The sequence below is a fragment of the Panicum hallii genome, chromosome 6 (genome assembly GCF_002211085.1).
Source record: "Panicum hallii strain FIL2 chromosome 6, PHallii_v3.1, whole genome shotgun sequence".
Taxonomy (NCBI): Eukaryota; Viridiplantae; Streptophyta; class Magnoliopsida; order Poales; family Poaceae; genus Panicum; species Panicum hallii.
In genome coordinates, this window is record NC_038047.1 from 37,596,544 (window position 1) to 37,608,853 (window position 12,310).

Below are 12,310 nucleotides of genomic sequence, written 5' to 3' on the forward strand. Positions count from 1 at the left end.
CCTCTCAGGTCTCAGCTTTGCCTTTGGACATCATTGTCGCTTCGCTGGTCGAGTTTCAGACGCACATCTCCCCCCCCCCCCCTGTATTATTCCCGCAACTTTTTACTTAGATGGCCAGCCTCCTGGGCATCATCACAAGTATCAAAAAAGCAGCATCCGTGCACGGTTTCAGACACCACTCCATGATGCATCAAGCATTGTAGCTAGCATGCAGCACGCGAGTGCGTCTCCCTCTCTCTCTCTCTCTCTCTCTCTCTCTCTCTCTCTCTCTCTCTCTCTCTCTCTCTCTCTCTCTCTCTGCTTTGTTTGCATCAAAATCAAAAGTCGCCTAGCGAACTGACTGATCCAATCCTGAATCCTCCGATCAGTGGGAATGGAAAATCACAGTGTGTGTTACCAATCAGTACTATAAAATGGCATTGGCATTCAGTCAGATGGCATGCACAGATGGAGACTTGGCAAGGTGCCTTTCTGCATGCTGGTCATTATTGACTAGTGTTCCTTCTTTTAAGCTAAGACTAGTACGTACTGTCGGCTTTGGCTTTGGCTTTGCTATAAAGATAGGAAAAAATGGAGGGAGCCACTCATCCACCTTCTCCAAATACATGCCCTCATGATCATGCTTCTCCGGTTCCGGGCTAGTACTGTTTGCTGACGACAAAGAACGTACTCATCATAAATGTACGCGTGCAATGCACACATGTATTTTTTTTTTGAAAACTCAGTGCAGACATGTATGATGAGCAACAACCTGAGCAATCTATTAAGCATATGTAAACTCTGTTTTCTAAATTAAGCCGGGGGTAAAGTCCAATTTACACCACGGGACTACTGCTGAACCTTGAATTTCAACCTTCAGAGTCTCCTTGGCGTGGTGTTGTAAAAATTTGCATTGTGGCAATCAAACAGTTTTTTTTTTTGAGGGGCTGCAATCAAACTGGTGTTGCCATCAGATCAGAACAGAAAACAGTGGTGGTAGCGAGCTGACCCGAGGGCCGAGGCCCGTTATCTGAACGAGCCGAGCCCGCTCGTAAGTAACTGATCTAAGCCCATGTTTTGAAGTTGGGCTGGGCCTGTAACTCGCTCGTCAGCCAATGTCGTCGCCGGCGGATGCGCAAGAGTATGGAAAGAATCAAAGATGAGACTTTTTTTTAAAAAGGGGATAAAAAAAAAACAAAATTCGAAAAAGGGGTGCCAGTTGGAGAAATTTAGGGAAATGGGTGCCTCCCGCCCGCTGGGAGGGCGGAAAGGGACATCCCGCCCAACCATAGGGCGGGATGCTCAAAAAAAATTTCCAGGGACCTCTTCGCGAATAAGAAAACTTTTTTCATTCGCGAAGTGGTCCCTGAAGGAGGCCTCCCGCCCGGCCACTGGGCGGGATGCCTCCCGCCCGGCCACTGGGCGGGATGCCTCCTGGTGCATTGTTATTTCATGTGTATGTGTTTTCTGGCTTCCAAAATTCGTAACAATTCACAGAAAAATCCAAAAATAGCAAAACTAGTTTTGTTAGAAAGTAGATTTCAAACTCTATAACTTTTGTTAATGGAGTTTAGTTTGAAACAAAATACTTTTACTCCTATTTTAAAACTAAGATTAAGAAAAGTTTATGCATAACTTTAGGATTTCATGCTTTGTTGTTTATGAAGTTTGGTATGACTATTCTATAAACTCTAGGTACCTTTGTGCAAAGTTTCAAACTCAAATTTGATATAAATTTAACTTCTTTTGTCTTGAATTTTTCAAATTTGAAATGTTAACTAAACCTAATTATAACCCTTTTCTAATTAAAATCTATTGTTATTCTCTAATGTGATATTATTTAATATCTAATATATAGTCAAAGTTCTAAAACCTATAAAGTTCTAAAACCTATAATCTTATGCTCCTGGTCCATTTTTGTTATATTTTTTCTTAGATTATTTGTTTCAGAAACTATTTGAAATTCAGAATTTTTTCAAATATAAGATTCATTCGCCATACTCTTATGTATGCACATAAAATTTTAATTCAATTTTCCAAAGAAGATTACGGTATCTAAAACTCGTACGAAGATAGTTAAACGATAACGTTTGCAACGTAGAATCTAAATATTACGGTAGTACAATACATGAAGCCATTTAAAATAAAATAATATGATAATAAACATTACAAATATTACAAATACATGAATCCAAATATTGTGTCTTCAGTCAATGCGGCAAATATTACAAATACGTATCTAGGTCTGATAGAATCTCAACGCAGCAAATATTACATATGAGCAAACAACGTTTAAATAAAATTACAACTAAATGATGCCTGATGACGTACTAGCACTCGATCGGCGACGTCTCCCACTTCTTGATGCAACCGGAGGTCTTCCATCTGTAGCATCACCTGTAGGGCCAGCTTCAGCACAACTGGGGCCAGCATCATTGGTTGGACAACGTTTATACGTGTGTCCAATCTGATTACATGCACTGCAGCATTGTATCCTCGGACGGAGCTCTGACTCATCCATATCATTACGAATACGCCGTGACTGACGGCGTCCTCTCTTAACCCGTGATGATCTTGGGTCTGGAATATAGATAACAGGATTCGCTGTCTCAGTGAACGATCCAACCAAACGGAACCCATAGATCTCATACTGCCAGGTGCTAGCAATTGTCTCCTTTCTGAAGTAATGTGAAACATATATATCGACAGGATGTCCAATATCCGCACAAGCAGCCATTACATGAGAACAAGGGAAGTGCAGCAACTTGGGCCTCATGCATGAGCAACAACAAGTTCCATCGAACTTCAGAATGCACTCCTTTACAGGAGTTTGACGTCTCATGCCATGTCGCGCCCTATCTTTAGGAGATACCTCAAACTTGAGCTCCTGTGTTCCACATTGCCGTACATGGTGTAGCCGGGCGCTTTCTGCCTTCTTAGTCATATATTCTGTTACCTTGAATCCAAAATTTCTGTCTGGATCTCGCATGAATATCTGATTTTTAGTGAACCGCTCCCGAAAGTAATCGGTACACCCGCGGACAATGAATTCAACAATTGCAACCAGTGGAAGCCCACGAACACCTCGCAGCACCCAATTGTAAACTTCGGCGAAGTTGGTGGTCATTATACCGTACCTTGCACCATCGGTATCATAAAGTAACGCCCACTTCTCCTTAGGTTCATTCTCAATCCATTCAGAAAATTTTTTCACCGCTGACCCAGATCTTCTGCGAGTACGTGCAGTATCTGTTGGCAAAGAGCACAAAGCCTCTGCTTCATCCTGTGCAGTTATGTTTTTTGATGCGTCCTCGGCTCTTTTCTTCCCGGTCAGTTCATCAAGTTTCTGCCACTGCTTGTTAAATTTTTGCTGATTCGTTTCCTTGCATAGCCTCTTGAACATATCCATAAGGTGCTTGTTCTTGAATTGCCTGAAAAAGTTTGCACCGATATGCCTCATGCACCACCTACTGCGAATATCACGCCACTTGGGCGGCTCTCCGGTCTCCACACACCCCTGCTGCAAATCTAGAATTGCCCTCAGTATGCCGGCGTGACGATCATGAATCAGGCAGACATCTTCCCTATCCCGAATGACTGCAAGCTTAACCCGTTCCAGAAACCAGTACCAACTGTCTGTGTTCTCACTCTCAACAAAAGCAAAAGCAACAGGCAGCAATTGATTATTTCCATCCACTCCAATAGCTGTCAGCATTTGCAATCTATACTTTCCTGTGAGAAAGGTCCCGTCGATGCACAGGATAGGCCGGCAGTGATGGAATGCGTTAATGCATGGACCCAAGCTGAAAAAGACCCGCTGCAATATGTGGGGCGGACCTTCTCCTCTGTCTAGAGTTTTCAGGTCATAGTAGCTTTCAGGATTTCTCTGACATAGGACGGCCAGCATTCGAGGAACATTATCATATGCAGCCTCGAACGTACCAAACCTCATCTCCAACACCTTTTGTTTTGCACTCCACGCCTTACTGTATGAGATGGTATACTTGTACTTTTCCTGAATGTACCTGATAATAGACTTTGGTTCATATGACAAGTTCTGTACTATCGTCCCGTACATCTCATTTGCGATGTATTGCGACGTGAGGTTGCGATGGCTCTTCTGCACCCCAGGCAAATGACAAGTGTGCTGAGTGACAATGGAGCATTCCCAATAATCTTTCCATTTACCCTTGTAGGCATGCACCCGCCATGGACAGCCATCCTTCACACATACCACATCGTACTTACGAGATTTGCACTCGACTGTCTTAAACTCTCGCATAAGAGAGAGAGACCAGCACTTAACAGCTTCCTTCACCTCTTCAATTGAGTGGTACCTTGCACCCTGGATAATTTCATTCTCCCTGCAATCCGAAGGCCAGCTACATCCGTCATCTACGACAAGATGACTGAAGTCGCTGCTTACCCAATCTTGAGGCACATCATCGTCATCATCAGACGAATCGGCATTCATTGCTTCATCCAATTCACGTTCTTCGTCTTGCAGCTGTTCAACAATAAAGGGTATGTTCTCCCCCTCATCAGCCACGCATTGAGGTGCTGCGGTGCCACCTGCCTCAATGTTTGCCTCCTCGACTTCTTCATCAATATTTTCATCCCCCGGACCAGCTTCAATGTTTATCAAAGGAGGGTTTTGGTGCACACTGACAAGGAGTACCAGTGGCCACTGCCAATGACTTGCATTTTGCAGATAAGTTAACCAGTCCTCGTTGCTTGCAAGTGGCATAAGCTCCCAGATCAAAGCGTGAGTGGTAAGATTTATGACGCATTGAACACTCACAGTGTGTGTCTCCTGATTAATCCTTAGTCCCCTCATTAACCAGTTGCATAGGGATTCAAATGTCCTCTCGTGCGGTCTGGTAATTCCTCTGACCGCACAGTTGAATTCACTTAAATCTACCCCATTCGGCCCATAAATCACATTTCCTTCTCCGTAATATATACTGAAAATACCCTTCTCGGAAGACATATCTGTCAATCATTAATAAACTAGTTATACTACATATTAATACACAACGAACGACGATCCTAAATTTCAGCGACTCTCAGATTATATTTTACAGATTCTAAACTATTCAGATTATAAATTATACTAAAAACAAATGAAAATACTAAAACTATTCCAAACATAACTACTCTAACAAATATTTCCTAAATTATAGTTATTTTCAAGTACTTATATGGCTAGAACGAGAATATACCTCAAAATCGACGTGTGGACAGGGCTTCGCCGCTTCCTCTTCTCTCTTCCTCTCCTCTCTTTCTCTTTTTTCTGATTTTTGCTGGATAAAATGGCATTTTTGGGGCAGGTTGGGGCTTAAATAGCCGGTGGGGGGACCTCCCGCCCGACCAAAGGGCGGGATGCTCATCAGCATAGCATCCCGCCCTTTGGTTGGGCGGGATGCCCTCCCAGGGACCTCTTCGCAAATAATTTATTTGCGAAGAGGTCCTCGGGTGACATCCCGCCCTCTGGGTGGGCGGGATGTCCCGGGCCCCACGCGTCCCGCCCGTTCAGCGGGCGGGAGGCACCCATTTCTCTAAATTTTTCCAACGGCCACCCCTTTTTCGAATTTTAGTTTTTTTTATCCCTTTTTTAAAAAAAACTCTCAAAGATGAGGCCTTCATGGCTCACTGAGCTCCTTCCTGTTCACTGATGATGGGGATCACATTCTTGAAGGCACTGTCACAAGCTTGTTTCTTCTCTGCCAAAAAGCGAGTCCTGCGCATGCTCCATCATCAATGAAAGCTTGTGATCTTTACTAAGTAGTTGTTGCTTCGCCGCTTCATTCGCCGTCCGTCAAGCGGCGCCCACAGCTGGTGGAGTGGCCTTATCGGATCCATCCAGCATTAGGTGAGAGGTTGGACTGTTGGAGGCTAACCCATGCCTGAGTCCACACCCCTGTGTTTCTTTTTTCTTTTTAACCAAGGTGCAGTGTCAAAGCAGCAAGCCACCAAATCCAGCTGATGTTGATTACCTTAGTGTCATAGGTAACAAAAAAAAGCTAATGCTGTTCTGCAGTATCTATCCATGCGCTTGTAATGGTCGCAGGAGTGGTTAACAAGCTGTTGGGAATGCATTTATGGTAGATGCTGGTTTTGAGCTACAAAATCTGGCATCAGGTGCATGAACTTGCAAACAAGAAACGGTACGGAGGGGAAGAGAAGAACTGTGTACTGTTATACGTACTAGTCTGCTTTAAGTTTGCTCCCAGTTCGATCGATGCTTCAAAAATCAATTCATCTCCAAAATGCGCCTTCAAGCCTTTTTAAGGTATGGCCTCAAAAAACGGGGGGCTCCAAGGTTTGCAGTCCATTGTGCTTCAGTGTTCTTTTAAAAAGATTAATTGCCGTGTAAACTAGTCCTGCTGTCGAGTAACTAGAAGATGGCCACTGGGTTTCGTTAACGGATAGGACTCCGCCGGCACCTTATGATAAAACCATCGATACGGATGTCCCTATTAATATAACACGGACCAAGGAGTGGTCTTGCTGCCACGATCCACTGAGAGCCAGCCCCGCGTCGCACGGATTCGTCCCTCCCCCCTCTACCCCCATTCACATCTTCAGGCTCGAGCTCGCCGCGACGGGCAAAGACGTTGCGAGTAAGCCATAGTGAAAATAAGCGAAACACACAAGGCAAAAACAACACAAGTCAGCAAGTACCCAAGTACTTGGACGGTTAAGAACGTACTATTCACCTTAGGCGACGATCGGACCAAAACAGTCGATTTCGGAGAAAACGTTTGGAAATGATACCCACACATGGAATCATATGCAAACGGGTGGAGACGGAACATGGAGGGATGAAAACGGCCACGGGTGAAAATGGTCGAAAACCGTGTGCTATAGCTCACGGGAGGCCAAAAATGGGCTGACGGGTGACCGGAATGAAAGCAGCCGATTTCGGTGAAAACTCCGTGAAAACGGCCACGGGTGAAACAATCGAAAACCGTGTGCTATAGCTCACGGGAGGCAAAAACGGGCTGACGGGTGATCAGAACGAAAGCAGCCGATTTCGGTGAAAACGTTTGGAAACGACACCTAGACATGGAATCATACGCAAACGGGTGGAGACGGAACATGGAGGGATGAAAACGGCCACGGGTGAAAACGGTCGAAAACCGTGTGCTATAGCTCACGGGAGGCCAAAAATGGGTTGATGGGTGACCGGAACGAAAGCAGCCGATTTCGGTGAAAACGTTTGGAAACGACACCTAGACATGGAATCATATGCAAACGGGTGGAGACGGAGGATGGAGGGATGAAAACGGCCACGGGTGAAAACGGTCGAAAACCGTGTGCTATAGCTCACGGGAGGCCAAAAACGGGCTGACGGGTGACCGGAACGAAAGCAGCCGATTTCGGTGAAAATGTTTGGAAACGACACCCAGACATGGAATTATATGCAAACGGGTAGAAACGGAAGATGGAGGGATGAATTTAGCCGTGACACGTGTGTTGTAGGTCACGAGAGGCAAAAAAACCTAGGCCGAACGGCCAATCGGTATGTCAACTTGGCAAAAAAATGGAAATGACCCAAAACGGCTCTAAAACATGCAATTAGGTTCAACGGGGACAAAACGGCTCAAGAATGGAAAAAAACAGCCTACGACTGACGGAGGCTGAGTTTACGAACTCTCACGTGACCCCAAACAGAAAACTGCCCAGGTTTTGAGCCCAGACCTGTTATCTCGCCTTATCATAGGCATTTCAGGCAAACCCCCAAAACTATGCGCCCAGAAGGCTGAAAATTTCCCAGAACTTTTGGGTGGGGGGATGCCCCCCGGGTATAGTAGGGGGGAGCCGATGTGGTGAACGGGTGATGGGGAAACAATGTCTGGCCATGTGTTTCAGGTTGTTTCCAGCACTCGTAGCTACACCCTCCTAACCACGGTGTGTTCGGCCATAGCCGGCAACATCATGGTTTTCGGCTAGGCAAACCGAATTCGTTCGGTCAGCCGGTGTGGGCTTCGTGTGCTTAGGGATTGAGATGGTCATGTATCATTGACCTCATTTCCCAAGTTTGTACAAAGGATTCTTGAGAAATTTATTCTTGTTTCCAGCGTACGTGCTTGGGGAGTTGACGGAATGTGACATGTGCTTGAATCAGTCCCTGGGTTTCGTGTGCTTAGAGATTGAGATGGTCATGTGTTGTCGACCTCATTTCCCAAAATCGCACAAAGGTTCCTTGAGGATTTTATCCTCGTTTCCAGCGTATGTGCTTGGGGAGTTGACGGAATGCGTCATGTGCTTGAATCAGTCCCTATGCCTCGCAGCACTGCACCAACAGACAAGGTGGTACAGGGGCTTGCTAAGGCTAGCCAGAGTGGGTTTCTATTGTTCGACGATTTGGATGGTCAATCATGTGTCGTTGACCTCATTTCCCAAAATCGCACAAAGGATTCTTGAGGATTTTATTCTCGTTTCCAAAGTATGTGCCTAGGGAGTTGACAGAATGTGACATGTTGTGACATCCCGAAAACTTACCCATAAATTACACGCTAAAATTTTCGTTTTCAAGAACCGTTTTGTCGAAACCCTAACTCCCCGGGAGCCGAAGCCGACACCCGAATCCAATCGCGGTCACGTCACCTTTTCCTCTTCGCGCAGCGCGCAAACGCCGCGCGCGCGTGGCCGACCAGCCGCGGTCGCCACCGCGAAATTTCGCCGCGCGGTCGCCACCGCGAATACCGCCGGCGCGCGTTAAATTTTCCTTTTTCACACCATTTCTTTCCTCTCCCTTTTTCCTTTTCTTTTTCCCTCTCTTTTCCTTCCCTTCCCTTTTCTTTTTTTCCTTTTTCCTTTTTCTTCCTTCCCTCCCTTTTCCTTTCTCCTTTCTTCCTTCCTGTTCCTCCCTCCTTCCCCTGCTCCCGAGCTCCCGAGCCGCGCCGCCCGGCCTCTGGCCCCCGGCCACGCCGCCCCGCCCTCGCGCGCACGCCGCCGTACGCACGCGCACCGCCGGACCGCGCGCACATGCGATCCACGCGCACGGCCACGGCACGCACGCACAACCGCACGACCGCCGCGCCGCCCGCCACTGCCGCCCCGGCCTCGCCGCCCGCGCCGCCCCTGTACCGCACAGCGCCGGCCCCTCCTCCCCACGTGCTTGACGACGCCTCGACGACCCCGCCGCCCGCACGCCGCTTCACGATGGCCGCAAGCGGCCGCACGCCATTAATGGCGCCCGCCGAGCCACCGCACGCCGCCCGCCTCCCCACCGCCTTAACCCGCCTATAAATAGGCCCCTGCCCCGCTCCTCGTTCCCCCACAGCCTCCACCGCAACCACCCGCCGCCTCCCCTAGCTCGCAGCACCACCGCCACCCGCAGCTCTGCCGCAGTCCGCCGCTCACCGTGGGCACGCCTCCCCGCGCCGCCCCGACCCGAGGTGAGGCCGGGGATCGAGTCCCCTCCTCTCCCTCTCCCTTCCCCCCCCCAAACCCCGAGCCGCCGCCGAGCCTGGCCGCCGGAATCGGCCGGCGCAGAGGCTCCCTCCCCCTTCCTCTGTTTCCCGTGAAGGGGGAGGAAGAAAGGGCTTTTTGCCCAGAGCCCCCTCCCTTTCCCTGTATTACCCAAAACCCCCCTTCCATGAACACCCCTCTATTCACTCCCTTTTTGCAAAAGAGGCCTCGCTCTTTCTATTAATTTAAATTGAACCCTCTAATACATAAATCTAGATACACTCGACACCCTTTAGCGTGCCCTGAGTATTCCTAGAAATTGCAAATAGGTCCTTGCTCTTTCCAGATAGTTACGAATAAGCCCCTGGACCCCTGTTTAGCCCCTGAAACCCCCTTCGCCTCGTCATTTTATGTGCCAAACGACCTCCGATCGACCTGAAACTTTACCACGCTCTTTCTAGTATAGTTCTAGCCATGCCATTAAGAAACCACCCAAAAATATTAACCCTATCTCCATAACTAAATTATTTCCGATTCAAGCTTAACGATAAAAGCTTTTAGTTCGTTTGCTTGATTGTATGCCTGTTTGTTTGCGTCGTAGGACACGAAGTGAACGAGGAAGGTCCTGACCGTGACCAAGCGAACGAGGACCAGTTCTGCGACCCCGAACCCGAGGGACAGTGCTTCGATCAGGACCTCCCGCAAGGGTTTGATGATGGCAAGTTCAACTCCACCCTTTGATGCATGTTTCTGTCCTAGTTTTTATAAAACACAACCCAGTGGCCTGCTTTATAAAATTGCATGGATTTGCTTATTGAAAACATGGTAGGATAGCCACCCTTGTTTGTGATACCCATACCTTGACCACCTGGTGTTGTAAAGAAAGTGTGTGTGTGTGTGGGAAGGGATAAAATGTGTTTTGAAAAACGAGTTAGGCGGGATGGATGGCAATTCTGTGTGATTTGCCGTTGGTGTGCTCGTACCTGTGTGGTTGAGCGAGGAAGGGAGATATCCATCTTGTCACCCCTAAGGACCGAGTTGATGTGTCGTCTCACCTAGCTTCCTGTCGTGCAAACCACTTGACCGTTGTATGGGCAACGACTTAGCCTAACCCCACTAGTTAGTCTGATAGCCATTAGGAGAGCTGGGAGCAACGGGTGATCAAGGAGACGGGGTAAGCTCTGTGTGACTTATGCCCCGATTAAACCTCGGTGATAGGTCAAATGACCCCTTGATAGATCCCGTGGTGGCTAGCCAGGTCTAGCTAAGGTGGGTAAGGGTTTTGATGGGATCTGCACCGGCACCAAGGTGTTCGTGCTGTGGTACCCCACCTGTGGGTAAAGTTGCACACCTCTGCAGAGTTAAAATCTATTCGAATAGCCGTGCCCACGGTATTGGGCAAGTTACGGTGTGGTCACATAACTAGTGTTTCTCTCGGGGAATGGTTGGACTGGCGTGGGTTGTTTAGGAAGTGTCCGGCAGCTGTGCCGTGTGCTACGACGGACGAGGAGTCCGGTAGCAGTTTTAAACTTGGATCCTGTGTGGGTCAATACCATGTGCCCCTTGATGCTTAACAACTTGTTTTAAAAATGTTTTAAACGAACCTTTGCATAAAACCGAGTTTTACCGCAAATGAACTATAACCTTATCATTGGATTATCCTGTGCATTTAATTCTGTTATACCCCCTCCGCGGGTGCGATTGGACTTGCTGAGTACGTTCGTACTCACCCCATTCTTACTGTTGCAGTGGAAGATCCAGACTACATCCCCGAAGACGTCGAGTAGGGTTCCGTCCTGCACCCAGTCTTGCCTGTGGGTGAGGTCACCATTGGAACTCCGCATGGCGCAAGACTCTGATGATCCCCTTTTCGTAGCTAGTGTAGTAGTGTGGGGTTTAGTTGTAATCCTCGCGATAGTGGCGCTTCACTGCCCATTGCCGCGAAGAGTTGTACGGTGATGTACCATCTGATGTAATAAAAGTGTTATCAGCCTCCTGGGACTGATAAAGTAACACTTTTATGTCTTCCCTAATGGGGGGACGCTTCACTTGTGCTTGAACCCAGTCCTCGAGCTTGTGAATATTTGCATCGGTAGGCTAAGGCTGGTCACTATATGACTGAATTTGGTGAGGGATATGGTTATATGCTGGCTTCGGCCGGCTTATGCGGCTTGGATTGAAACGGATCCAGTTGGCTAGTGCTGGTCACTATACGACCGAGTCTGGTGAGAGAGATGGTTATATGCTGGCTTCGGCTGGCTTGTGCAGTTCAGATTGAAACGGATTGTACTTATGATTGGCCCCACCGTCCGATCTAGATCCATCGGCCCGCAACAGATCCAGCCTCGGGTCAAAAGAGTTGGGTACCGGTCAACCGAGGCATTTTTGCAGATGAGCCCTTAAGTTTCCCCGAAATCAACCCGCCGTCCTTTCCAGCTCAAAAGTATTAGCGTTTAGGTCCTAATTCTTCTGTTTAGGCCCCTGAGGTTTTTCAAAATCGAACCCGCCGTCCAATATCCTTAGGTTTTGCGTTCTAACCCCTCTGTTTAGGGTTTAATTACGATCTAGCCCCTAGTTTCTCTGTTTTAGGTCCTTTTAGATCCAAATCTTCGCAGATAAGCCCCTGAAACCCTGTTTTAGCCCTAACTTCTCCGTTTTAACTCCGATTTCATCGATTCTTGCGCTCACGCGATCCTTACGACTTGTACAATGTTTTTAAAATATTATTTTGTTCTGTTTTCATTGATTGGTGTACTGTTCTTATTTTATTTTGTTTGCTTGTTTGTATGTGCTTGTGTGCGATGTTAGACGGTGCGCAGTTCGAGGATCCGCAGGGGCAAGACTTTGAAGAATTTCCTGAGCAGCAGCAGTTTGCTAATGAAGGCAAGTGGTCCTTGATCATATTTCCGTC